The sequence below is a fragment of the Erpetoichthys calabaricus genome, chromosome 1, assembly GCF_900747795.2.
Source record: "Erpetoichthys calabaricus chromosome 1, fErpCal1.3, whole genome shotgun sequence".
Classification (NCBI taxonomy): Eukaryota; Metazoa; Chordata; class Cladistia; order Polypteriformes; family Polypteridae; genus Erpetoichthys; species Erpetoichthys calabaricus.
The window spans coordinates 178025640-178049881 of NC_041394.2; the positions used below are offsets into that span (position 1 = coordinate 178025640).

General features: G+C 38.1%; 1 protein-coding gene across 2 annotated transcripts in view; it reads right to left on the bottom strand.

The window, feature by feature from the left end:
- Positions 1-24242, bottom strand: part of LOC114657329 (solute carrier family 45 member 3) — a 103340-nt gene that overhangs the window by 65140 nt on the left and 13958 nt on the right. The gene's annotated exons all lie outside the window — the stretch shown is intronic.

Sequence of the window (24242 nt, forward strand, 5' to 3'; positions counted from 1 at the left end):
GAGCGCAGAAGAAAACATTCATTACACAATTGACAAGGCAGCGAAACAATAAGAAGCGAGTGAGTGACGCATACAAGCATCTTCATAAGACACGAGGTATAAAAAAAGCACGGTGTAAACCGTAACCTTAACTTTATAGAAACGCTCCCGCTGCCGTTTGCAATGCCATATTCGCGAGATACAAGTTTAATGAGAAGACACGAGGTATAAACGAGAGTTTGCATCACTTTGTAACAGAGTTTAAATTGCTGTAGCGAGAAACATTTAACTGCCGGGTCTTAGCTAACATTAAATAAACCCGTGGACATCGCAACATCACACAAGAGAGCGGCTCACGTGAAGTGACTGAACGCAGCAGGAGTGATCACTTCCATGAATCAAACCTGTTCAAAAAACACATTACACAATTGATAAGGTAGGAAAAGAATATGAAACAAGGCACGGTATAAACCGTAACTTTAAGTTTATAGAAACGCTGCCGTTTGCAATACCATATTCGCCCCTGCGAAGCGCGGTGATTTTGCTATATATATTAAACTATTTCAACCATTGTATGATCTGCTTCTCGCAACTGAAAGAGGGCACCGTGGCAGAAGTTAGCCGACTTGCTCACCAACCACAAGCGTTACCTGGTAGGTAACCACCCATACAATCAGATTGTGAATCAGACTACGAATGCCTGCGATGTAATTACCCCGATCTACATGCTGTCAAATGCACGAACCTCACGCCGTGGCACAACTTTAGGGGCTTCGCCTCTACGTCCGAGGATCGATTCCCATAAGGGAGTGCAGTGACTATGTACTCCTGATGAGCCCAAAATTACGGCGAAACACGTGTCGCATACTATGCATCTTCAAAGCACGGTGTAAACAGTAAGTTTAAATTGAGTTTATAGAAACGCTCCCGCTGCCGTTTGCAATACCATATTAGATGACTTTGTAACAGAGTTAAAATTGCTGGAGCGATAAATTTTTAACTGCCGGGTCATGTCGCGTGTTCTTGGGTAGGTACACCAAAAAATGTATACATTTATGCATGTAATGGGCAAACAAAAAATGTACTATACCCGAAAGCACTACAGTAGTACTCAATGTATCTTTACTTCTTAAATGTTAATGTTTTACTGTTTAATAATTTATACGCTTCTTATATGTTATTCAGATTCTTTTATCAAAATACCAGTAACAGCGCACTGCACGATAACGTGGAGTGAATACACTTGACATGACCATTCATAGTATTTATCCTCTTTCTCTGTACGTTTACCATTCGTTTGCTCAGACGTTGATGCGCTTGCTGCTTAATGAGCAGCTCTTGACCCTAGCGTCCCGCTGCTTCTCTTCTTTCGTCTGCATCTTTTCCCGTTAAAACTGATTTTTTTTAAAACTTAGTATGTTTTCTTTAAATTTTTCAGTTAAGCTGGCACTTCATTCTTGAGGCAGATTGAAGACTTATTAGCGAAGGTGGTAGACAATGAAAACGTCAGCCGTACGCATCCGCCACGCACGCACTGGTGCGCGCAGCTGTGAGTTGATTCTACAATAAAATAAAATAAAGATAAAGAGAGTAATAACTTGCAGCACCGCTATTCAATTACACTTGCCTAACGCCTCTCCTAAGGGGAAATACTGTGGGATCTGGGCATCCATCAAAGCAGCAATCACAAGCCCGATTAGAAAGCGGGAAGCTGTGATTTGTCGTCTCCCTCCCATGTAACAATCACAGCCCGTGTTGCAACGCATTATGTATGTATATGTATATATGTGTATGTATATGTATGTGTATATATATATATATATATATATATATATATATATATATATATATATATATATATATATATATGTGTGTGTGTGTGTTCATATGTGTGGGAAAGCGAATAGTAGACGTGACGTAGAATCTGTGTACCAAATTTCAAGTCAATAGGTGAAACGGTTTGCGAGCTACAGCTGATTTAAAATTCTGGACAGACAAACGAATAGCCATGGTAGCGTTTTATAGAAGAACATTTTAATGTTTAATAATTTATATTTATATGCAATGTGCTTCTTATATATTACTTCATATTCTCAAATGATAATGATGTTAATGTTGTTTATATTGATTTCTATGTTATTGTAAGTGCTCTTTATTTGTGGAAAAATAAATTTGGCAATTAAACTTATTTTATACATACATTTTATTTTTTTCTCTTGCACTCAGTGAGCGAATCCACTGGGTAATCAGCTATATATATATATATATGTATGTATGTATGTAGATATACAAATATGTATATATATGTATATATGTGTATATATATGTAGATATACAAATATGTATATGTATATATGTGTATATATATGTAGATATACAAATATGTATATATATGTATATGTGTCTGCATGTGTGTATATATATATATATATATATATATATATATATATATATATATATATATATATATATATATATATATATATATATATATATATATATATATATATATATATATATATATGTATGTGTGTATATGTTTATGTATATATATGTTTACATAACCTCTTTAACACACTACTTCTCCGCTGCGAAGCGCGGGTATTTTGCTAGTATATATATATATATATATAAAAAATATATATATAAAAAATATATGTGTATATGTATATATAATATATCTGTATGTGTGTGTGTATATGTGTATATGTATATATATATGACAGCAACACTCATAACAATGACAACACAATTACATTGACAATCATGTTACGTTATTTTTAAAATGTTTCCTTTACTTTTTCATAACCTGTTTAACACACTACTTCTCCGCTGCGAAGCGCGGGTATTTTGCTAGTATATTATATACACACACACATACATACACACACACACAGATACATACACACACAGTCATGGCCGAAATTATCGGCACCCCTGGAATTTTCCCAGAAAATGCACCATTTCTCCCAGAAAATTGTTGCAATTACAAATGTTTTGGTATACACGTTTATTTCCTTTGTGTGTATTGGACCAACACAAACAAAAAAAAAAAAAGCCAAATCTGACATGTCACACAGAACTCCAAAAATGGGCCAGACAAAATTGACACCTTTTCAAAATTGTGGGTATATCGTTTTATTTGAAGCATATGATGCTCGTTTGAACTCACCTGTGGCAAGAAACAGGTGCTGGCAATATAGCAATCACACCTGAAGCCAGTTAAAATGTAGAAAAGTTGACTCAACCTTTCTGTTGTGTGTCTGAGTGTGCCACACTAAGCATGGAGAACAGAAAGAAGAGCAGAGAATTGTCCGAGGACTTGAGAACAAAAATTGTGGAAAAATATCAACAATCTCAAGGCTACAAGTCCATCTCCAGAGATCCTCATGTTCCTTTGTCCATTGTGCACAACATAATCAAGAAGTTCACAACACATGGCACTGTAGCTAATCTCCCTGGACATGGACGGAAGAGAAAAATTGATAAAAGACTGCAACGAAGGATAGTCCGAACGGTGGATAAACAACCCCAATCAACTTCAAAACATATTCAAGCTGTTCTGCAGACTCAGGGTGCAACAGTGTCAGCTCGAACTATCCGTCGACATCTGAACGAAATGAAACGCTATGGCAGGAGAGCCAGGAGGACCCCACTGCTGACACAGAAACATAAAAAAGCCAGACTGGAGTTTGCCAAAATGTACTTGAGGAAGCCAAAATCCTTCTGGGTGAACATCTTGTGGACAGAGGAGACCAAGGTAGAGCTTTTTGGTAAAGCTCATCATTCTACTGTTTACAGAAAATGGAATGAGGCCTATGAAGAAAAGAACACAGTACCCACAGTCAAACATGGTGGAGGTTTTAAGATGTTTTGCTGCCTCTGGCACTGGATGCCTTGACTGTGTGCAAGGCATCATGAAATCTGAAGACTACCAAAAAATATTGGGGCGCAATGTAGGGCCCAGTGTCAGAAAGCTGGGTCTGTGTCAGAGGTCACGGGTGTTCCGGCAGGACAATGACCCCAAACATACCTCTAAAAGCACCCAGAAATGGTTGAAGACAAAGCGCTGGAGAGTTCTGAAATGGCCAGCAATGAGTCTGAATCTAAATCCGATTGAACACTTATGGAGAGATCTCAAAATTGCTGTTGGGAGAAGGCGCCCTTCAAATCTGACAGACCTTGAGCAGTTTGCTAAAGAAGAGTAGTTTAAAATTCCAGCCGAGAGGTGTAACAAGCTTGTTGATGGTTATAGGAAGCGCTTGATTTCAGTTATTTTTTCCAAAGGGCGTGCAACCAAATATTAAGTAGGGGGTGCCAATAATTTTGTCCAGCCCGGTTTTTGAGTTGTGTGTGAAATGTCAGATTTGGCTTTTTTTCTCTGTTTTTTTTGTGTTGTTCCAATGCACATAAAGTAAATAAACATATGCATACCAAAACATTTGTAAATGCAACAATTTTCTGAGCGAAATGGTGCATTTTCTGAGAAAATTCCAGGGGTGCCGATAATTTCGGCCATGACTATTATTATATATATATATATATATATATATAAATAAATGTAGATTTTTGTTCAAGAATAAATGTAGACTGTTGTTCATGGAAAAACAAGACATCCCCTGAAAATAAGCCCCAGCACGTCTTTGAGGAAAAATTAATATAAGATCTGGTCTTATTTTCGGGGAAACACGGTAGTTAAAATTACTTTGATATCAAAAAATGTACTTTTGATTTTCTGGAATGTAATTATGACTACTCAAAGTAAGGTAATACATTTTAAATTGGCAATGTAATGTATGTGCAAGCAAATGGGTAAATGGGAGAGATAAAAACTAAAAATATAGATATAAAGACAAACGGGGGGAGGGAAAAAAAAAAGTGGACAACAAGAACAAAATCAAAACAAAGATAAATAAATACACATACTATCCCACTGCCATTAACAATTCCCAATTTCTGTGGGTTCATTCTTATGCCAATTCAAAGTATATAAAAAAAAAAAAAAATAGAGCAAGATTTAAATGCCACAGGACCGTTCGTTGTTAGTGGTGCACCAACCTGCAAATGGATTTTTTTCAACAAGATAATGTCTCTGAAACTATTTCATAACTTCCCAACTCTGTGTCAAGGTACAACATCCCAATACTACACTTTCAAAACCTTAATTCAGTGCTAATGAATCGAGTCTGCTTTTCAAGAAATTGGAGACCAGGCAGCTTACTAACCCTACCACTTACATACACATTAATTATACATACAAATACAAAACACTACTAGGGAGAAGCAACAAGAATATTAAAATAAACCTTTCAACAAGCCCAGCCTAAGTTTATGCTCATCACGCTCTTCTTTGCCCTAGCGTCCTTCTGCCTATCCTTAAGTGAGCTCCCAGCTGTATCTATCCTCCCAACACTCAGTTCCCCAGTGATGTAATCTGGAGGACCTTTAAACACATCTGTCTCATTTAAAATTGTTCAAAATGTTTCCAGGGCAAGATCCAACCTGCGAACGTTGCAATTGAGCTTCAGCCTCACTAGTCACGTTTTGGCCGTGTACCAAATTAACAATTCTGGACCAAAATCTTTAAATGCCTTTCAGACCACCTTGGTGTCAATCTCTCCTAATCCATTAACAACTGTGTTTGATGTTCTTCCAGATGGGCTTAAAGTGGAGCAGGACATACAAACTGTAATTGCCTTTACTATTACTTTACTATTGGCATGTAGACTTATCTTGTTCAACTGGAAGAATCCTAACCCACCTCTTTTAAGTCATTGGATAACTGATGTTATATACTACTTAAAACTGGAAAAAAAAATCTAATTCTCTTAGAGGATCTGTTCAAAACTTGAAAATCTGGCAGGATCTAATCAATATTTTAGAATAAGCACTCCTTTCCATCTATGCTACTGTCAGAATCCCAGCGATGTTCAAGGTAACAGTTAACTCCATATTGTCTTAGTATGAATGCATGTGTGTCTGGTGGATTGGTATCATGATTCTTCCAACATTGCACCAAATCCTGAAGGTTTAGTTTTTGGATCCCCAGAATTATAAAAAAAAACGAACAGGTTAACAAAAACAATAAAAAGAAAGCAGGAAGATAGAAGCATTCATCAGAATCATATCTTCCTTACATTTACTGCAAGAACTATCAAAATGACATAGATCAGAATATGCAAGTGTGATGATCTAAAGCTCAATTCAAACTCCTCACATTTCTGGGATAAGCTACATTCAGTTTATCAAAAACTAAAAGAATGGGAATGGAGAGCAGGAAAGAGAAAATGAACATAAACTGTAGGTACACTTGTGCAAATCTAAGTTTGGGACAATAATCATTGACTTGTTGTCATAAGCAAAGCTGACCACCACTCCCCAACCCGACCCCGCCCTCCACCTCCCCAAAAGCCCAAAACAATATGAGCAATTAGTTTGTTACAGGTAACCAATATATGCAGTCATGTTTGTTATATGGTAATATATGTAAGAAGATGGGCACAATGAGTAATGCATCATTTTCAGTGATCTGTATTCCTAAACCCAACACTGACTTTGGTAATTATGAATGAACTCCTCTAGAAATAAAGCATCAAACCTAGACAAAGACTATAAATTAATTGTGGAATGTATGTCAGTAATACTTTCATAGAATCACTTAAAATTGATTTTTTGGAAGCAGAAGATTCATTATTGGTCATCTAAGCATTTTTTCAAATCAAAACAACAAACTACATTAAATCTAATAAATTGTATCAGACAATAGTTATTTGCTGTGTTCAGTACCTCGTGATGATGCTTGCTTTAAAAAGCACTATATTAAATTAGGATTGACCGAGTAATCATTGTATGTTCCTCTGTTAGGTACTGTAACTAAATGAATGTGGTTGAAATATCCTGTAAACCTACAGTATATGAGATGGGACAGACAGCATATACATTAAAGCAGGCAAATAATGAAATTTGGATTACCTCCTACTCATTGATGTAATGAATAAAAAGAAAAATAAACCAGCAGAAACTAACAACACAAGAGAACAGCTGCAGCAGTATCATAACAGAAAGCTACTGATAGGCTTTTTGGCCATGAACAGCACTAATTCTTCATTCAGTTCCAAATCTGACATCATTACCTGCATGAAAACAGCCTTGTTAAGGAAAACTTGAAAATACAGCTCATTCCCCATCTTACTGCTCTGCAATTTATCAACTTGTTAAGTGTGGCATCTCAGACATTAAGATATCACTCATAACTATTGCTGGCTGTTTAGCGTTTTATAAAAAATAGTTTGAAACTGGATGGTTATCTTAACTTTTTCTTCTTTAAAAATATCCCAATACAGGATCACAGTTTCAAATAATTGCTTGAAGTGCAAAATTTCTAGATAACCAGTGCTCTTCATTTTGAGGTCTGAAAAAACTAAATCAAATTCAAATGCATTAGCTAGACCACCAGAACACTGTGTAACCAGTTTTTATAAAGGTTTCAACATCTATGATCAATTTTCCTTCTTTCCAAGCTTCTGAAATACCCAAGTCTTCCTGATGTCTAACACAGTATTGTTGCGCTCTATCGCACGTAAACACTACCATTTTCATAAAGTAGAGCTTTTTTTTCTTACAGAATTCTCTGACCATGGGGACTATTGTAGTAGCATCCCACAATTTCAACTGTAACATACACCAAACAAGGCTTTACACCTCGTATTTGGATAAAAATGTACTACAGGCGACTATCAAACATTTGTTAGATGAAATTTCTGTACTTTCATCAACAATTTATGAAACATTACTGACACAATGTCTGTTTTGCACAATGCTGTTCATAATTTCAAGAACTTGATATACAGAGTTTTTACTTCTTTGGCTGTCTGACGTGTATGTACTCATTAGTATTTTCAACAGAGAGCATGGGCATATTAATGTTAATGATCAACAAAACACTATCAATAAGAACTTTATCCCGATACTGGACACTTCCATTCATTGCTAATTTCTCATTTGTTCTTTTCAGCATGGCTTCTGAGCAACATGCAGACCAGATTTCCGATTAAAAGAGGATTCTTACGTACTTCCAAGTCTACTTACACTGTCCGTACGCAACTTCTTTGATAGATGGAGTTTCAAGAAATCAAGTTTCCACATTCAATCCCATTATTTTCCAGTTAAGAACTCTCCGGCTGGTTTAGCCTTTTGATATTATAAAAAGGAACCTAATTATTTATGTATGACTAGTTTAAAAGTTAAATACGCATTGTTTCTGAATTTAATTTCTTCAAGCCATTTATATTTAAAAAGCTGCAGCAGTTTGCATTTTTGACTTCCCAATGATGTTTTTTAAAATTAAGACTATTTTTCAAGTTTAATTATACTATTCATTATACCTATACAAAGTCATGTAGGCTGCTAAAATAAAAATCCACTCTACTGTATATTTTAGTTATTTCACTCATGAATACAACTTAAGAAAATACAAAAAATTCCTTTGTGAACTTCACACCTCAAAGAAAATAAAACAATTATGAATTAATAAGAATGAAGAATACCATGCAAATGCACAAATAAACAAATTGTCATCTGTTGAGTTTTTACAGTCTGGGTGACAGGACATTGCAGTTTTCTTCATAACTTTACATAAAGCGCATTCACCTTTTTTTTTTTTTTCCTTTTAGTTGTTTTATTCAATTGTGGGTGTAAATAAACTCCGCAACCTTGCACCCATTTACTCCAAAAAGGCTGTAATGTACCGCATTTACTGCTGGAAAGTAGTTTCATATCTTTTCAAGTCTGCATAGTTTTTGCTTACAATAAAGAAGTCTATTGTTAAAATGTCCCTTTTTTTGAGATATGTAGTGAATTAGTTTTGCTAGGCTCAGGCAACTGCCATATGAAACCCTCTTCCAAACAACCAACTGATCTTGATTTTCAGCTTAAGAAAAAATACTTTTTGGTGACCAAAAGCTTGTCAAAACCAGAAAATATATTTGCAGAGACTGCTCTGCATGTATTACAAGAGAAACTTGCAGTGTTTGGAAGCTTGCAAAATATCTGATAATTAGTTCCCAATAGTGTAGTCAGTCATGTACTTGTTATCAGTATATTGCTAAACTTTAGAACTATACAGGGCCAACTACAAGAAAACTTATGAAATTTAATACTTGGCAGACTGTCAGAATACTTTAATGATTGCACAGGAAAAGAGGGACCGAGTTAAACTGCAATGCAATTCTACAGTTGCCCTTTGAGCAAGTATGGATACAAGCACGGGTGTACCCTCAATTATCTGTTACCCTATACAGGACTGGTTTCTACCACAAGTTTTGTTTATGTAGTAAGCATAGCTTGCCATCTCAACTTTGAATAGAAAGCAACTAGTATAACAACTATGTGACAAAATGTTGATTAACTGCCCCACTTGACTGTAAAAAAAGCATTTAACATTATTATCTTTGTGAAGTGGTTTCTGGTATTGTCCTCAACAGATATGGCAGTGCTACAGTTTACCTTAAATTTTGCCAAAATCTACTCTAAACTGAATGAGTTTGCTTCTTCTGTTCTGCAAAATTCTATACAGGCAAGAATACCACTCCAACCAAACCTGATTAAGAATAGCAATCAATCTCTGCCTTGGATTGTTTTAATTAAATGACAGGAATTAAGCTTGATTGATCTGCTCTTGCTTAACCAGATTAAAATTTTAAAACTTTGAAAAATTGACTCTACAGTCAATATGACATTCAATCTGTGCTCTTGTGAAAGTTACTACTAGATTACTGTCATGGATTAACAATAGGAAGGATTATGGCAGTAAGTTTCGCCAATTGCTGGACACTTCTCTTCACATTTAAAAGGACAACAGGAGTCAGTATTGCTTTTTATGATAAAATCTGATATGGAGGTCTACAGGACCCCAGTAGCACACACCTGGATGGCCATGCTGCAGCCATTCCTCTCAATGGATCTGCTCTTTAAACAATGCACATGAGGGTCTTTTCCTAGCCTGTGTGCATATTATTTGTATTTTTTTTTTTTAAATCACAGCTGCAATTTGTTACAGGGAACAAGGCAGGGTACATGCCACATACAGCAAAGTGTGTCTCCTCTCTATAGTGTGCATTATACAGTAAGAAGCACATAGTAACCTCATTATAAAAAAGTTGGGCAGGACAGGAAAACTGTTCATAAGTGCAATATATACTTGTATGCTAACTACCATAATGACTACACGCAAAGATTAGGCCTTGCTAGATTAGCTGTGATCCTAGTTAAGTAAAATTTGCATGGGTGACACAATCCAGAGACAAAAAACAAACCTACACTAACCAATGAAAAATGATGAGCATTTTGAAGATAAATGGGGAGTGATTCTGATTAAACTAATCCAAAATTACAGTTAAAATTCAAGAACTAAACAGGTAAATGAAGAGCTGCTATTTATTTTCAGACTTACATAATGATTGTTTTTTTAGCCTCAAAAAACACTGGTGAATTTTACACATTGCCATTTTAACATTTGCCTTCAAAAAAATAAAATAAAATAAAATAAAAATAAAAAATGCTTACAGATTCATACGTCAAATCCTCAATAGAAAAATGTTTTTGTTTTGTTTTTTTTTTTCTAGATGGAATGCCATTCTCTGCTGTAGTGTTTTAATCTCTTATTGAGAGGTGAACATGCCACCATAAAAGGAGTTTTCGATAAGGAGATTTACCATGAAACACCCTCCAAGTAGGACTTAAAAGTCAAAGATAGTTTTATGATGTTGGAGAGGTTTCTACAGTGACCTTTCGCCTCACTTTCATCAAGCAATACCATCACGATTAGTATATAGGCTTTTTTTTTTTTTTTTTAAAAACAACTTACTTTATTGCACAAGTTCATTTAAAATGTTCTGTTACTCACACCCATAAAATATTGTTTTGCAAGTATCAGAAAGCCAAAAAAAGATTAACTTATTACAGGCATTTGGGATTCTGTTGTAAATTCCAAAATCTGAAGAGGGCAATAGAGAATTCTGAAGCTCACAAGGAATGTCCTAAAAGTGGTTTGAAAGGGTGAGGTATCAAAGCTTTTACTTCAGCTTTGCTAGTAGACTGCACTTTAAAAATTTTGTAGCAGAGGCAAGAGACAGATCAAAGCAGCATCATAGAGAGGGAACAAACACAGGCAAAAAACAGATGTTTCTTGTTTAAAGTATTTACAGCATTGCAGAAGACTACAACTCAGAGTTAGCTTAAACTTAAGACAGCCACTTAACTAAAATGACAACAAATGTTTAAATTTTACACAAAACAGAACACATTAGCCAAAATACATTCTCAACTGAAGAAATTTATTTCTTCTGCAAGGTTCTGTACAATAAAAAAACACCACTCTAACCAAACCTGATTAAGAAGCACAACCAAATGAGACTAGGATTGCTTTAATTAAATGACAAGTGAAGAATTAACCCTTATTGATCTGCTGTTGCTTAACCAGTATTTTAAATCTTTCATAAACCAACACAGACCAAACTCATTGCTTTAAACATGTGCCACTCTAGAACTTCTATGCAGTTTGTAAACAACTTATTTATAAACCAGATTAACTTAGTGCAATGGGAAATCTCACTTGACATGTGATGAAACTTCTGTAGGTGACAAACAGGAGTGTGCTTTATCAGGTGGCATACACAGAATGAATGTTTAGTTTTTGTATATAAATTAGACTTTTGCAGTTTATTGTACAGTTTAAAATTAAAATCACACAGGAACTACTGGGAAAACATTCAGGGAACAATTTGGTGAGCAACAACTGGGCAAGGCTTATTTCAGAACTTTAATATCCCTTTTGTCAGATGCATCCTGCATAAAGGTTTCTTCCACTACAAAGCATTCTTTTCAATTACTAGAGGAATCACCCGGTGTTACTCAGACATCCATATTACTAACCGAGAATGCTAAACCAGATGGACGCAGGGACATCCGGCCATGGGCCGTAGCCGCAAAAAGACGTACTGCGCAGGCGCCACAAGAAATGAGGGGCCGAGAGAAGCGGATGAGGGGCCGCGAGAGGCGGACAAGACCACAGAAAAAAGGAGTGAGCACAGAAAAAAGAAGTCAAAAGCAGGCGCCGCACGAAACCGACAGCAAGGCACCCCCTACAGGCACCGGACGGGACACACACCAAGAGGGGGATTTAAAAAGGCAATGGAATACAAAAAAAAACGAACAAAAAACCACCACACACACCCTACAAGTAACGGACGGGACACACACAAAGAGGGGGATTCAACAAGCCCCTGGAACACAAAAAGAAAGAAGACGCTCGCGCAACAACAATCCTCACCCACCCCCCCCAAAATCAATAAGAAGTGACACCCAAAGCCACATATCTAAAGGAAACGTCCATATTAAACATACGTCATCTCAACACCTTCACACTAGGGAGGATAGGTGGATCTCCTTACAATAAAGCAATATTGACTGTTCAACTGCAGAAAAGGCTCGATATTAACAGTGAGTGCGATCCTCCTTATTACTTATCCATATTTCGCACGCTGAGGAACAAACAAGTCATGAATACACGCTCACGGGTACAAAACGATTCGGATCGGATAACGGGACCAAACACACGAACACGAATGAAACAACAAAATAAACAGGGGGGGAAAAAAACAAGGCGCAAAGGAAACTCCGGGAGAAAAAATGTCTCGGATCAAAAAACGCAAAGCTCAAGTAACCCCATTACAGAGACGTGCCCAAATGGACAGACACAATGAACGTAGACGCATACAGCGCGCGTCTCAAAGTACTGCATCGAAACAAGCACGATTTCAAAAGAACATACAAAAAAGGGAGCGAAGAGACAGAATAAATGAACGGAGACGTATAAAACGCGCATATGACCTGCCAGAAAACAAGCAAGCAAGACTCCAAAAGCAGAAAGCTCAACTGACCGACATACAAAAACGGACAAGGCTCGATACAAACAATGCACGACGTAGAGTGAAACGGACTTTTGGCAAATCGGAGGCGAATCAATGAAAAAAAAAAAAAAAAGCGCGTCACAAATAATGGACATGCAACAACGCGGCACTCAAACGCCACAAGAAAAACATGCCCGTCGCGGACATCAACGCAGGACACCTGCTAAACGCTTACGCCAGTTGGCTGACAACGCCTTCAATAATGAGTCCACTATTGAGGAAAGTTCATTGGGAATAATGAATGTCATTTTCAATCATTGTCAATCACTTAACTTCCAAGAAGAAACAACTGGCAATACAAATAATGAATTTACACGTTGTTGTCAAAAGGGGCAGATTAGACTGACTCCTTTACATTCATATCCTGAATATCTACAGAAGCTTCTAACTAATGATGTGCCTGAAAGTAAAAACTTTATGAACTGCATTAGATCCTACAATAGTTCATTTGCTTTTGCATCTACCGGAGTACATATCAGGCCACCAAAAGGCAATGGCCCATACTGCTTTCGCATATGTGGTTAACAAAACGCACTATATTATGTCCAAAAAATATTAATGTTAATCACATTAATAACCAGGGGCCTCATGTATAACGCCGTGCGTAGAACTCACACTATAACATGGCGTAAGCACAAAAGCGGGATTGTACGTACGCACAGAAAAATCCAGATGCAGGAATCTGTGCGCACGCATACTTTCACGTTCTTCCACTACATAAATCCCGATCGGCGTGAAAAGTAACGCACGTGCACGCGCCTTCTGTCCCGCCCCAACTCCTCCCAGAATTACGCCTCTTTCAATATGCAAATCAATATAAATAGCCTTCTGTGAAAAGACAATGGGAAAAGCACAGGGGAAATATAAGAATTTCAGCGAATACCAAGTGGAGGCAAAGGAAAAACGTACTATTTGTTGGTTTAAGCAATGGTATAATCAACAAAAGAAAGTTGATCGAGTGACAGAGTGTCGGAGAAACTCGAAGGCTCAACTTCACAAACTCGCACAGTGCCCGAAATAAAAAAGAAATCACATATCAAAGTCGCCGTGAAAAGGCGAGTCGTAGCCCACCGTCTGAGTGTCATAAGAAAGCTTATCAGGGTACAGACAAAAAAAAAATAGGCACACAGTGGGAAAAAAAGCACGAAATGTCAACTTTAATCTCTAAATTTCACGTAGTTTATTTTGCCATTAAAGTAGAACATCATAAACTTCATCTTAAAATCGTTTATTTTACTAGTTTCTCAAGTAGCACGTTAAATGCTTTGTTCTGTATTTGATCTTCTATGTGCTCTATGTATGTGAATCACTACGTGCTTCCGTTCTCTCTCATTCTCCAACACAGAATCCATTACATTCGTGATATTACAGCTCTCTGAATAATTAAAATACTGACATGTATACGTGATATCATTGTCATGATGATAGGAATGAAAGCATGTTATTAAACATGGGAACACGGTGGCGCAGTGATTGTGCATATCTCACGCAAGAGGCCTGCTGCGCCATGTGCGACCTTCGATGAAATAATTTATTACAGAAGTACTGTCTCTTTCAAACGTACTAACCTCCAATTCCTGTCCTTACTTTTCTTTCTCCAAAAGCCCAATCGCCACACAACCAGCTCTGTAATAGACGTTAAGCCATCTGTAAGCTTAGAACGCCGATTCTTCAAAACTTTTAAGGAAAATCGAAATATCTTCGTAGTAAATGTTTAATTATTCTATCCGTCTATCTTTCCAGTGTCGCGTCAGCGCAAGAATACAACGCAATCCCTGAGCTAGCTAGCGCTGCGGCACCGTGTCCTCACATGTTTAATTATTAACAATACAGATTATTTAAATGAAGTTAAAGTTTTAGCTGTATAATATAATCAACATATTTTGCTGCATTTCATCTTAAAAATGAATACCGTCATCATACGTAAATACGCACTTTATAAAGTGGCGCAGGTTGTGCAATATTATAACTGTAGTGCAAGTTTACAGTGAGGTGATTGTACTTATAAGTAAACAGTTATATAAGGAGCAGTTGATGGACTGATTGAGTGCGTTTAGAGTTCTTGGGATGAAACCTTTTCTAAACCGCGAAGTCCGTACTGGGAAGTCTCTATAAAGCGTTTTGCCATGGCTGAGTCAGCGTCTGCTTCATGCTGTATACCGATATTTCAGCTGCTGCTGTGATTCCCCACTCAGATACAGTGATATAAATACTCCGAGTGGTGCAGTGAGAGTAATGTGGAAAAGATGATCTGCTGTGGCAACCCTTAACGGGAGCAGCTGAAAGAAGAAGAAGATGCAGTGAGAGTTACAACGCTAAAGCAGTTATGGTATTTGGAATACTATGGCTATTCCCTGGACCATTATATTGCTGCAGGTTAATTACAATCAGATGCATTACACTAATAAACAATATGCAGTTAGTTTCAGTGTATTTACAGTGGTGTGAAAAACTATTTGCCCCCTTCCTGATTTCTTATTCTTTTGCATGTTTGTCACACAAAATGTTTCTGATCATCAAACACATTTAACCATTAGTCAAATATAACACAAGTAAACACAAAATGCAGTTTGTAAATGGTGGTTTTTATTATTTAGGGAGAAAAAAAAATCCAAACCTACATGGCCCTGTGTGAAAAAGTAATTGCCCCCTGAACCTAATAACTGGTTGGGCCACCCTTAGTAGCAATAACTGCAATCAAGCGTTTGCGATAACTTGCAATGAGTCTATTACAGCGCTCTGGAGGAATTTTGGCCCACTCATCTTTGCAAAATTGTTGTAATTCAGCTTTATTTGAGGGTTTTCTAGCATGAACCGCCTTTTTAAGGTCATGCCATAGCATCTCAATTGGATTCAGGTCAGGACTTTGACTAGGCCACTTCAAAGTCTTCATTTTGTTTTTCTTCAGCCATTCAGAGGTGGATTTGCTGGTGTGTTTTGGGTCATTGTCCTGTTGCAGCACCCAAGATCGCTTCAGCTTGAGTTGACGAACAGATGGCCGGACATTCTCCTTCAGGATTTTTTGGTAGACAGTAGAATTCATGGTTCCATCTATCACAGCAAACATTCCAGGTCCTGAAGCAGCAAAACAACCCCAGACCATCACACTACCACCACCATATTTTACTGTTGGTATGATGTTCTTTTTCTGAAATGCTGTGTTCCTTTTACGCCAGATGTAACGGGACATTTGCCTTCCAAAAAGTTCAACTTTTGACTCATCAGTCCACAAGGTATTTTCCCAAAAGTCTTGGCAATCATTGAGATGTTTCTTAGCAAAATTGAAACGAGCCCTAATGTTCTTTTTGCTTAACAGTGGTTTGCGTCTTGGAAATCTGCCATGCAGGCCGTTTTTGCCCAGTCTCTTTCTTATGGTGGAGTCGTGAACACTGACCTTAATTGAGGCAAGTGAGGCCTGCAGTTCTTTAGACGTTGTCCTGGGGTCTTTTGTGACCTCTCGGATGAGTCGTCTCTGCGCTCTTGGGGTAATTTTGGTCGGCCGGCCACTCCTGGGAAGGTTCACCACTGTTCCATGTTTTTGCCATTTGTGGATAATGGCTCTCACTGTGGTTCGCTGGAGTCCCAAAGCTTTAGAAATGGCTTTATAACCTTTACCAGACTGATAGATCTCAATTACTTCTGTTCTCATTTGTTCCTGAATTTCTTTGGATCTTGGCATGATGTCTAGCTTTTGAGGTGCTTTTGGTCTACTTCTCTGTGTCAGGCAGCTCCCATTTAAGTGATTTCTTGATTGAAACAGGTGTGGCAGTAATCAGGCCTGGGGGTGGCTACGGAAATTGAACTCAGGTGTGATACACCACAGTTAGGTTATTTTTTAACAAGGGGGCAATTACTTTTTCACACAGGGCCATGTAGGTTTGGATTTTTTTCTCCCTAAATAATAAACACCATCATTTAAAAACTGCATTTTGTGTTTACTTGTGTTATATTTGACTAATGGTTAAATGTGTTTGATGATCAGAAACATTTTGTGTGACAAACATGCAAAAGAATAAGAAATCAGGAAGGGGGCAAATAGTTTTTCACACCACTGTATAAAGCAGCGTCAGGAATGTGGATCTAAGAAAGAAAGAGTGACCACACAGGAACAGTAGCACTGCTTTGACGCTGGGTGCCGCCAGTCTGCAAAACCGATCGGAGAAATTGCGTACGCCAAGGTATGAGTTACCGTGGAAATGTGCGTGGCTTTACGCCAAGTTTAGGTTTTATACATCGCGATTTGAGCGTGGAAAGGTTCGTACGCAACATTTCTGTGCGTACGCACCGTTTATACATGAGGCCCCAGGTCATTTCATTACTTCCTGGAGAGACACGGCTCTTTCTAAGCTCTGACAAAGTTGACTCTGATGACGACAAGGAACATCTGAATTTCCCCTTAGAATATTTGAACACTATTAACCCAGACGGATGACCAAAACACAACCTTACCCTTAAAAACGGTGTTATTCAAGCAACAGTTCTTACAGAATCACATGCTAACAATACTGTTCTCATTCCTAGAATTGACCTTAAGAGTTCTGACCTGGATTTACCTTTTACATTGAAACGCCGACAGTTCCCCCATTAAACCTGCATTTGCCATGACCATCAACAAATCAAAAGGACAAGCCATGGACAAGGTTGGCATCTACCTCTCTGAACCCGTTTTTGGACATGGACAACTTTATGTTGCCTTCTCACGTGTTCGACGTTCATCTGACGTTAAAGTTAAAGTTATAAATGATCCATGCCAAGGAAGACTCATTCAAAGACAAGACACCATCTTTACTACTAATGTTGTATACAAAGAAATATTCAAATAAAACATTACTCTATGCCAAACACTATTTTTTATTTAGATAGGCATCATCCAAAACTGCACACTATTCTATCTCTAATTCATACATCTCACTCTTTGTCATTCCCCAACGCCAGGGGTTGGCGAGCGAAGCGAGCAGGGGGCGGAGCCCCCTAGTATTTGTATAATGGGTTAAGATATGAAAGCACATATACCTTACCGTTCAATTTTTTTAAACCTGCTTAGCCCTGAGCAATGTCATGACAGAAAGCAAATATTTGTGTTATTTAAATGTTGACCACTTTCGTCATTGTTGGCTGAAATGCCAGTGTCCCCCCAACCCCAAGAGAATAGTAAAAGTTACTAATATCACCATCAATCATTCCCTATCATATTCTGAAAAGCAACTTGATAAGCAAATGACACCATTATCTAAATTCAGTTGTTTATAAAATTGACCTACACCTTTAACATCTGACCATTCTCATCATGCTGGAACAGACTGCTGTGACAGATGCTCCCTCCTCAGTTTGGAGCTGCAGGTGCAATAAATGACACACATGGATAAGTTATTCTCCTGCCCGATTACCGACTCAAAAGGTTATATCAGAGTTGTCCTGTTAGAGGAAAAGTTTCATTCTTTAAGGCCAGATTTATACTTCATGCGACGCAAGCGTATTACGGTTTATACTTGCACGAGTGCTTTACAGAAATCTGTAAGAATCCACCAGGTGGTAGTGCAAGATATCACCATGGTGATAACAGGTTCGGCTTCACTGTGGTGTGAATTGCCATTAAATTCCAATGACACCTTACCATAATATCTCTGTAAAGGATGTTTAATGATTAAATCCATCAATCCAGGGATGTGTCCATTCCAGCAAGCATTGGGCACGAGGCAGAAAATCCCTGGACGGGGCATCAGCACATCGCAAGGTGAAGCGCACACACACACACACACTCGTCATTTTAGTGTCACCAAATCTGCACATCTTTGGAAGGAAACCCACCAGGAAAACCTGAGAACTTCAGGCAGGGAACACCAGAGATGGGACTCCCTGTGAGACAGCAGCGCTACCACTCTGCTACTGTGCCTCCACAACACGTGTAATTTTTAACTTCATTTAAATAATGAATACTGGCTACGACTTCTGTAAAATGCAACAAGTATACTTTAATGCATTTCATCATGAAAGTGATATCAAATACAGTAATCCCTCCTCCATCGCGGGGGTTGCGTTCCAGAGCCACCCGCGAAATAAGAAAATCCGCGAAGTAGAAACCATATGTTTATATGGTTATTTTTATATTGTCATGCTTGGGTCACAGATTTGCGCAGAAACACAGGAGGTTGTAGAGAGACAGGAATGTTATTCAAACACTGCAAACAAACATTTGTCTCCTTTTCAAAAGTTTAAACTGTGCTCCATGACAAGACAGAGATCACAGTTCCGTCTCACAATTAAAAGAATGCAAACATATCTTCCTCTTCAAAGGAGTGCCCGTCAGGAGCATATAAAGTCACAGAGATAGAGAAAAGCAAACAAATCAATAGGGCTGTTTGGCTTAAGTATGCGAAGCACCGCCGGCACAAAGCTGTTGAAGGCGGCAGCTCACACCCCCTCCGTCAGGAGCAGACAAAGAGAGAGAGAGAGAGAGTTTGTTTATCAAGCAAAAATCAATACGTGCCCTTCGAGCTTTTAAGTATGCGAAGCAAAGTGCAGCATGTCGTTTCAGGAAGCAGCTGCACAAAAGATAGCAAGGTGAAGATAATCTTTCAGCAATTTTAGACGAGCGTCCGTATTGTCTAGGTGTGTGAACAGCCCCCCTACGTCAGGATCAGAGAAAGTCAGCGCAAGAGAGACAGAGAAAAGTAAGTTGGGTAGCTTCTCAGCCATCTGCCAATAGCGTCCCTTGTATGAAATCAACTGGGCAAACCAACCGAGGAAGCACGTACCAGAAATTAAAAGACCTATTGTCCGCAGAAATCCGCGAACCAGCAAAAAATCCGCGATATATATTTAAATATGCTTACATATAAAATCCGCGATGGAGTGAAGCCGCGAAAGGCGAAGCGCGATATAGCGAGGGATTACTGTATAAATCTAAGGATTCTAAATGGGCAGAGAGTTGGAATATCATACATTTAATATGTTCTGTGTGGTGATCTATTGCTGTTTGCCGCTGCTGTCAGGTCAGGAGGAAGCCCCAGAAAAAAAAATAAATAAACAAATAAAAAGACGTCTCAAAAGATGGTACGTGTGACTTTTAAAATATGTCATTACGATCGGGAACATGTGACGCTTGAATATAAAAGCACCACGAATGCATTTGTATGTCGGCATTTTGCTTCACCACATCAAACCATTCATCAAACATCAATGCGCGCACATTGATCCCATAGAATCCTCAAAACGGCTTTCTGTCACATGTAGATAGTAAACAGACTCTGAAGTCACATTCAAACTTTTAACACACTGCGCCCCCCGACTTTTTGCTGGAACTGCAACTCGCGTTAATTTCTGAGGACCTGCTCAGAGGACGCATCAAATGAACACTGGGAACACGTAGCAGCCGTGATACATGCGTGTACGTGTTCTGAGTGTGAAGTATAAATGAGCCCTTAGATGTTGATTTCTACCACCCTCTAACAAAAGAGTGTCATCAGTTAATTTCAGAGTTAGTCACATGTACACAGTGCAATGAAATTCTTTTCTGCACACTTGGCCAACATGCAAGAAGCCATCACTGTCCTTGGTTAGCACCACAAATCTCCTGGAGTAAGTTATGTAAAATAAATAAACATAGGTAGTGGTGAGCGAAACAGCCAGATTTCTTTTCACTTAAACTTTTGCAAAAAAAAAAAAAAAAAAAAGATGCTAAACAGATTTCACAACCCACGAAACTCACATTTTTCATGTGGGACGGAAAGAAATTAACATTGCTCCTTAAGTGTATGGCACCATCTTACAACCTCTTTTGGACCTCTATACTTCAACATGGGTCCAGATGAAATACACAAGGCCTTTCCTCTTGAAATTAGCATGAACTTTGTGATTTTGGACATTTTTCTAGTAATTCTTTGGACTGACTGTTTCTTAAAAATCAACAAAATCTTGAATGCTGATTAAGGAACTGTTGAATGCTGATTAAGGAACTGGTTCATAATGATAGAAATGCAAAAGGTGACATATGAAGGAAGAACAGTTGATGCTTACAGAATCAGAGAGAGGCTACATTAAGAGTGAGCACACACAAAAAAACAAGGGAGCACCAGCAGTAAGAACTGATGCATGCAAAAAATTAATAAATAAAAATTCAGCACAGACAGTACTGCCTACACTTCATACAGTAACATAAGAATAGGAAGTGACAAAAGATGTAATCACCTAATCAAAAATGATCATCTGGTGACAGTGTCAGGAGAATGGGTGCTGGCTAAGGTGCAGTTTACATGAACAATGCTCAACACCCTGATGACTCTGGAGTGAAGCTGTCCAGGCTTTGTTTTTTCTACCATTTAACTATATTTATTTTCAATCCAATTATGGACATAAACAAATTCTCAAAACTCTAATTCAATTCAGGGTGCTGGGGGCCAGACACAAGACAGGAAAAATCCTGGATAGGGCGACACACCACTTTATTTACCTTACTGCTTCATCTTGGGAGTATATTCTGCAAAGTTTGTGTCAGCTGCTGAAAATTTCAATATCATATTTTAAATTGACTAGTCATTTAGCCTGTTACAATAACGGGCGCTAGAACAGTAGTGCATAAACATTAGTAGGAACAGTCTATATTAAATGGCAAGGGACTTTGACCTCATTCTTTTTGTTGGTCGTATTTTTCTTTCTTTCAGCCTTTCTTTTGTTTATGTTTACTTGCTGAGCTGACCGTTCTTCGTGGGCTGCCGTGGTGTATCGTGTGTCTTTAATTTTCTGTGACAGTAATACTGTCTTGTACGGCTCTATTCAATACGGGCGCGCACAAAAAGGCGAGCTTCAAAAGGGCGACCTCAATTGAGCGCGGCGAATAAAGGTGTTCGTAGATAATTTAGTTCAAATGGCTCTGGAATATGTGAAGAGCAACAAAGGTGCAGATCTTTATTTACGCGCGCCTTTATTCGCTGCGACCAATTGGAGGTCGCCCTTTTGAGGCTCGCCTTTTTGTGCGCGCCCTTATTTAAGGATACTGTCTTGTACGTCCGTAATATACCTTTAATTTTCTCTGGCGGTAATACAGGTGTGCGCGTCAGTAATATGCCTTTAATCTCCTCTGACAGTAATACTGGCTTGTATGGGGCTGTAATATGCGTCTCTGTATTGTGTACCTTTAATTTCCTCTCGCAGTAATACTGGTTTGTATTTCCGTAAAACGCCTCTAACTTTCTCTGACAGTAATATCGTGCATTGCACCGTGCCCCGCGCATGCGCACTTCACCAGAAGACACCCACACATGGACACACATAGGGATTTTATTAATATATATATATATATATATATATATATATATATATATATATATATATATATATATATATATTATTTATATATATAAAATCCCTATTATTTTACTAAAAAGGGCTTTAGAATTGAAAACCTGCTTCATAATAATAATAACTCCTTAAATTTATGTAATGCTTTTCTCGCTACTCAAAACACTTTAGTGAGGGGGACGGTGCTTCATTTACCACGAATAAGTAGCACTTTGATGATGCGACAGCAGCCATTATTGCGCCAGTACGCTCAAACATTAGCTATTAGATGGTGAAGGGGTGAGAGAAAGATAGCCAGTTAGGGACAGGGGATAATTAGAGGGCCAGAATGACTAGGCCATGGAGGGTAATTTAGCCAGGACATTGGGATAAACCCTACTCTTTCTAAAAGATGCAGAGTGATCTTTTATGACCAAAGGACCTCTTTTTTATATCTTATGAGAAGGACACCACCATATTTACAGCACAGTGTGTCCATCACTACACTGAGGCATTGGGATCAAAGAGACCACTGGGTAAGCACCCCCTGCTGGCCTCACCAACACCTTCTGACAATAACCCAAGCTTTTACTAGATGATCTCCAATCCAAGTACTGGCTGGGCCTGAACAAGCTAAGCTTGAAGTGGATAACTGTTCTGAAGCACATGTAGTATGGCTTCTGGCTGATCAGGGCCACTGGGACAGAAGCCTATCAATGCAGTATAAGCCACATCCATAATGTAAATGAACACTGCCCCATGCTAGGCCCATTTCAAGCTGGCAACCGACCTAGAATGCATATCATTTCAGATGTCAGACAAAATGTTACACTAGATTGTAAATTTACAGAAGCAAAGAGCCACAATGTAAAAGCATGAAGTCTGTATATAGTGGGAAAAATTACACAGGACCTAACAAGGAAGGTAAAACTAAATGTATCACAGACTGCACAGTTCATGAAATGTAAGTTGTCATGTGTAGGTTATCCATACTTTTGATGAAAACTTCTTTCAAAAGATAATAAAATAGTAATTCAGTAATAAAATTTGGATTTTTAAAAGGAGTATAGGATTTCTTCTAGAAATGTAGTAAACTAAATAACCAAAACATACACAGAACAAATTATCTAATTAACACAATTTACTCACTTTTATATACTGCTATCTAAAAAAGGCACTATAAAAGGTTACCTGTTAAAAACAGCCTCACCAAATAAGCCAAAGGCATTTTTTTTTAATTAGTACTAAAACAACACACATGTATTTCTTAGATTAAAAACAATGCAGAAGAGAAACAAAAAGGGAAATCCACTGATGGACGGCCACCGGCCAGTCATTTTTGAGGAAAGTCTGACAAAACTCTAATCACTCGGATTTATTTCAAAGGCACTTCTAAATTCATCTATTCATCAAGTGAAAGTTTCAATACTGGTAACTCCATTTCCATAACACAGTCAATCAAATGTCATTACAATTAGGCTGTTATTTCACGGTAAATTCCATCCTTAAATCACAAGAATAGCATTATTCCTCCATCGTAGGACCAAAGCAGCCTTTGAGAATCACATTAGGGAAAGAGTGCATTATAAAAAATAAAAAAAAACACACCACACAACTCTATAGTCTTTCACTGTGAGGCTGCCACGGTGAATCAAACAACCAAGGTGTAACCATTAAGTCTCAGTTGTTCAAAAACTTAAAGGCATAACTGCAAAATGAGTACCTGTGGTAACTCAAGATTGACTAATGGAAAATCACCAAACAAATGGAAAATGTGGCACTCCTGCATAAGTAAATCTTGTGCTGGTTTTATACTCATGACACAGGCCATTCAATAACAAAGAGTGAATTCACATCAATGCTGTTAGAACCTCCCCATCTCCACAAACACCCCACCCCCACCCCAATCCAATAATCCCCGACCTGGTATCATGTTTAACTTCTGTTCAGGAACAGCCCCCTCACACACACCCCTCACTTCCCCACACATAATCAAAGGTCATGAAAGTCAAGCCTTTA